Below are 6,685 nucleotides of genomic sequence, written 5' to 3'. Positions count from 1 at the left end.
GGAACAATGAACAAGCAAATGCATAAATTTTCAACAAACCTAAATCATCAAGTACCAAAGTGCTAATTCAACTTTTTATCAAATTTAGAATTTCCAAAAGTAACATAATTGCACAAGATGCGGCTACATAACTCACAAGGAAGGCGTAGAAGAACATGAACTCACCGGTTCATAGCAAATTAAACGATCAAAAACAACAATAAACTCCAAATACTTGTTTTTACATTTTTCACTTCAAATCACTCACAAAAATTCACATTTTTCCAAGGTGCATTCATGTTCAAACACAACTTCAATTTCCAAATGCTATTTTTCAACTTTTTTTCAAATACTACCTTTTTCAAATTTCACAGTTTTTATGTCCAAACGCCCACTATTCCCTTCTATCGTTCACATCACAATATTACTGCTCTCTATGGCCGACACAGTTTTCGTATTATTAGCACTTCACAAGATTGACAAAAATAAATTCAATATCAAACTGTCAAGTTGATTTAATGCTCACAACATATTAACACTTAATAGTATTTTCTTGGATTTAGGAACAATGTTGCCACAACCCAACCCACAATGACTGGCACCCACACTAACTCCTAGTGGGCGAACCAACGCACAAGTCATCTATTCATTCAAGTCCGATTTTATATTAATCAAGTTAGTCAGTTATTACTCATTCAAGCATCAAATAAACAAAATAAGTCATGCCATAAAATACTGAAATAAGTGCGGAAGTTCTAACCATTACCAAATCCCCAAAATCTGAAAGTCATCGTACGAGGACTCTAAACTAAAACATGTCTAAGAAATGTACTCTGTCTAAGTAAATGACCAATAATGTCCGTAATTGAAATAGACATCATCAAAGAAGATCTTCGGGTGGCCTAGCACGGATAGAAGCTAATCTTAAATCTGTCAGCAACATCCTCAACGCTAGATGTGAGGGCGGGTAGCAGTCTCTGTATCACAATATGCACTCAAAAGAATGCAGCAAGGTAGTATCAGTACAAACACTATGTACTGGTAGATATCACAGGCCGACTAAGATTAGTATCATGCATATCTCATAAAATCAATAGAATAAACAAGCCGATATGTCATGACACGAATATCAATAAACTACAACAAGTCAACCAAGGATAATCACAATCAAGTCACCAAGATATCAAGAATCACAATATAGGGAAGCCACAACGAAAATAAGTTTACCACAATAACCATACTCACTGTACATACATGCTAACTGATGTCATTGCTCAGTAGTCATGACCTGCAGGGGACCCATGGTGTCTATGTACCACTCGTTCCGGATCCACTCCTCGGACCCGAGCATAAACCTTTGCTCCGGAACGAACCTCGGACGCGGGCCATATCAATGTACCTCTCATTTTCAAAACTAACAAAGACCACGAGCCCATAATCTAGGTCACATTTGTGCCTTTCCATACCTCTTTACAGGACAGTGTTTCTTACATTCTCCTTATCAATGCTCAAGTCATTATTTCATATCACAATATCGCCGAGAAGATTATATTAGCTTCTCATCACAAACACATCCACTGCAGATTTAACACATATGAATAGTGGCACGAAGCCTACATAATCACTCAATCGCATTCACATAGGAATTCAACCACACAATATCATGCATGAAAACTAGACATGCTTTCTCCTAAAGAATTCACAAAACATACAATCAACTAACCAAAGTGTAACTCAAGTAGATCATAACCTACCTCAAACGTAGAGCTGGAACAACGCAAGTCACTCTGCTACAACTTTTCCCTTCCTTAAAGCCTCAGAACGCTCAAAGTCTAGAAATAGAAGGCTCAACGAGTCACAATTACTCAAATCACAAGTACCAATTCAAGAATACCCTTCCCTTTACCCCATTCCAATGGGTGGATGATTTTCTAGGTGTAAAGCAACCTAACAAAGGCCTTAGTAATCACTAATTATAACAATGTTTACATCAACATTCCAACTACAAGCACTTTTCATGGTCAAGATACCATTTTTATAGAACCTTAGGTCTCAATTCACTTAGTGTATGAGTCTACGGTTTCAATTCATGATTAAGAGGAGTTAACCCAAGCCTTTAGATGATAAATAAGTGATAATAACCATAACCCATCAAGTTTAGAAGGTTTATTAATTTCTAGGGTTTCTATTACAATTCCACCATTGAAGACCCACAAAAGTGATGATAATCATGAAGATGATACGGAATGGTTGGAAGGAATAAATGAAACTTACCTCTCAAGAGTTTTCTTGCCCTAGCTTGAAATTTCACCCTAGGTGCTTGGTGTTACATCTCAGAAATTTCCTTGTCGTTCGCGTCGTAAGTAAGCTAACGCAAGCTCAGAGAGGTTATAGAAACCTTATAAGGTTAAGGAATACTTTTAACAAGTGCTAAGAAAGTTTCTAAAGGTTTCGGGATCAAGTGAAATGAAGGAATTAAGTTTGTCAAAATTTTGGGGAAACTTGGCAGGATTTTGGACAGAAATTTTGGTCCAACTTGAGAGAGGCATATCTACTAGAATATGAGGAATTATGGAATCCATAATCTATGTAAATTGAAGTTCAGGAAGTCTCCTTTCCAATGCAACTGACAGATTGCAAATCTGTGATACGAGGCCAATTATACGGCCCGTATAATATTATATGACCGAGTTATACGAACCATATTTATTATACGACCAACTTTTATGAACCACATAATATTATACGGACCATATAAGTCAATATCGGTGGAAATTTTAAGAATTTAAGTATGATGACCCCTCTTTATTTCAATCATTTTAAACACACTCCCAAGTCCTAGAGAGCTCTAGAAACCTCTCCAAAACATATTCAAACAAATTTCCAAGCCTAAATCAAAGATCAAAGTGAAGATTAAAGTGGATAGGGTTTCCAAGTAAGGCCTACCCTTGTCGCCTCTTCTTGAAGATGTTTGGGTGAGTATTTTTATGGTGGAGTAACCATGGAATTGAAGTGTTCTCGAATTTCAAGGTAATATTTCATCTTAGTTTCATGTTTATGAGTTTGTTTGGTAATTATGTTAAAATTTGAGGAGAAGAAGATTGGAGGAAAAGCTCAAATATGCATTTGATGATATTTTGAGTTGTGAATTAACTTGAGTTATATTATTAGTATGTTTTGAGCATAATCTTGTTATGAGGGATAATAATGATGTTAAGGAATTGTCGTATACAATTGTATAAGGGGTTGTAGGAAGTTGCTGTTATGGATTGATTATGAAAAGAAGTTTTGGGATTGAATTGAGTATAATTTGAATGTAATATTTTGATTATGGAATTGTTGATGTTTTATTGTGGTTTTGGGAGTTGTTTTGAGGATTGGAGGAAGTAGATGATATAGGGGAAATGCTGCCCGAATTATTCTTCGATATACAACTTAATTAAGTTGATGTATGAACATGATGGAAATATGATTAAGGATATATTTTTCAATATAGGTTCAGATAAAGGGAAAGTATCGGAATAAAGGATCCTTTTGAGTGGTGGCTTGACGAATAAGGTATGTAAGGTGTTCGTTTCCCTCTTCCTTTGGCACGAATCCAACTAGAACATGAACATGAACGTGTCATAACAAACTCACTCCATTCCTATGCTATGTATTTCAATCTTAATGCCTTAATTATTTGATTGATTCTTGAAATATTACATGTTTATCATCATTAAGTTATTTCTTTGGATTCGATATGAATTTCATAATTTATTCGGAGGTTACCGACCTTATGTCACTCTGACAGGCCCAATCACGCTTTTATTGAATCCTCATGCATCGCATATATATGTATTGCACTATTTTACTACACCGCGCCGAGCTATAGTCGGTCGGGCGGGCACGTAGATGTGCACACCACTGCAGTGGGCAGGTCAAGATGTTACCCCAGACGCGGGATGATAATGATATGATGATAACACTGAGCCTTAATGGCCGGGCAGGCTACTATATATATAACACCAAGCCAAAATAGCCGGGCAGCATACTATATATATGTATGTATAAAAATGATTTTTATCATGCATTGCATCTCGTACTATTTCCAGATGTCCAGGTTTCTCCTATCCTCATTTGTGCTATATTATGTCTTACTTATGTCATTACTTCCCTGCCTTACATACTCAGTACTTTTATCCGTACTGACCGCCCATCCTACGGGACACTGCATTTCGTGCTGCAGGTCCTGATAGACATAGCGGAGGACCTCTTCACTAGGACTGACAGCTCAACGACGTTAGCAACTGCTATTCCTCCGGACTTGCATATTTTGGTACATGCTATGTTCACATGTTATGCATATGTATCTTTTAGATATGACGAGTCCATGTCCCGTCTACTATGTCATGTTTATGTACTCTTAGAGGCTCATAGACACAGTGGGGTATATAAATGTTATGTTTAGCCTCGTTGGCCCTGTTTTGGTTTTGATATTCTTTTGATAGCCTTGCTGGCTTTATGACATTCATGATGATGTAGCGGCCTTGTCGGCTCGCTTATGTGTATATATATATGTTGGATTATTGCATACTTCTGTATTTGGGCCTTTTCTGCATGCAGGTGTCCTTCGAGTTATATTATATGATATTCATGGTATATGTTACGCCTGGTGGTATCTGACCTACTGGCCGGTGCCCGTCATGCCCCTCGGTGGGGTGTGACACTTGTGGGGACCTGTGTTGGGGTATTATGAATACAGAATGTGAGACTAAGTCTTTAAAACACGAAATTTGTCCCCCATCAACCGCTGCGGCGGTCAAGCCACCGCTGCAGCGATCTCGCCATAGCAGTCAAGGGACCGCTATAGCGGACTAATGGAAACTCGACCATCGCTATGGAGGCCCATGTACCGCTATAGCGATACCGCCGTAGCGGTACATGGCCCGCTATAGCGGATACACGGGTCATGGTTGACCGCTGGCGGTGGTGAACCCACCGCTACAGCGGTACAGCCGCAGCGGTACAACTGCTGCCGCAGCGGTGCCATTTGGACAGTGAGCTAGATTTTTGCCCAGTTTTTCCCTCTATTATCCCACATTTCATCCGAGGCCTCACAAACACAAATCAACACATGCACATATACATAAAAATGTCATACGAATCAACCCGTGGCCTCAGAATCCCCAACGGAGTCCTAATTTTCTACGTCACCCCCCCCCCCTCCACCGACGGACTCAATATAATAAAACAACAACCCCAAACAAGTCAAGTTCGGTTCTTAGACTTATACAATAGAGTTTCTATTAGCTCGCACTACCCTTGGGAAGGTTCTATTTGGTGGGGTCGCCCTACATTTTTCATAACGGCCGGAAGGGTTGTTACATCAGATACCAATTAAAACATTGTTCGTCCCCGAACAAACAAAGATAAGTAAGCTAGGAGAAATTACCTGTCTCGGTGAAAAGCTGAGGATACTTGCTATGCGTATCAGATTCTGTTTCCCAAGTAACTTCCTCCACCGGACGATTCTTCCACTGAACTTTCACAGAGGCTATTTTCTTGGAACTCAACTTGCGAACATCCCTAAATAAGATGGCAACGGGCTCCTCCTCATATGACAAATTCTCATCTAGTAAAATCGAATCCCAACGGATTATGTATGAGCCATCCCCGTGGTACCTCTTCAACATCGGAACATAGAACACCGGATGAACGCCTGATAGACCCGGAGGCAAAGCCAACTTATAAGCCACCTCCCTCACACGCTTGAGGATCTCAAATGGCCCAATGTACCTCGGGCTAAGCTTGCCCTTCTTTCCGAACCTCATCACACCCTTCATGGGTGAGACTTTCAGCAACACTTGCTCTCCCTCTCCAAACTCAAGATCTCGGACCTTGCGGTCCGCATACTACTTTTGCCTACTCTGGGCTGCTAGGAGCTTAGCTTGGATAACCTTTACTTTCTCTAGGGACTCCCTTAGAAGATCAGTGCCCCAAGGCCTCACCTCAAACGCATCGAGCCATCTAATAGGAGACCTAAACCTTCTCTTATACAACGCCTCAAATGGAGCCATATTGATACTTGAGTGGTAGCTATTGTTAGATGCAAATTCGGCCAAAGGTAAGAATTGGTCCCAATGCCCACCAAAGTCTATCACATACGCACGAAGCATATCTTCAAGGACCTGAATAGTCCGCTCAGACTGCCCATCAGATTGTGGGTGGAACGCTGTACTAAGATCCAACCTCATACCCAACTCCTCATGTAAACACTCCCAAAATCTGGATGTGAACGTTGTGCCCTTGTCGGACACAATGGACATAGGAACCCCATGAAGCCTAACCACCTCACGCATGTAGATTTTAGCCAGTTTCTCCGCATCATAAGTTATCTTCACCGAAATGAAGTGGGCAGACTTAGTCAACCTGTCAACAATAACCCAAATGGAGTCAAACTTCCCCAACGTCTTCGAAAGACCCACCACGAAATCCATGCCTATTCTTTCCCACTTCCACTCAGGAATGGGCATCCTCTGCAGTGTACCCCCAGATTTCTGATGCTCATACTTCACCAATTGGCAATTCAGACACTGAGCAACAAACTCTACTATATGATGCTTTATTCTAGTCCACCGGTAATGTTGCCTCAAATCACGATACATCTTAGTAGCAACAGGATGAACAGAATACCTCGAACTATGAGCCTCTATCAGAATGGTCT

Source organism: Lycium ferocissimum, chromosome 4, assembly GCF_029784015.1.
Source record: "Lycium ferocissimum isolate CSIRO_LF1 chromosome 4, AGI_CSIRO_Lferr_CH_V1, whole genome shotgun sequence".
Taxonomy (NCBI): domain Eukaryota; kingdom Viridiplantae; phylum Streptophyta; class Magnoliopsida; order Solanales; family Solanaceae; genus Lycium; species Lycium ferocissimum.
This window is presented reverse-complemented; position numbering follows the sequence as displayed.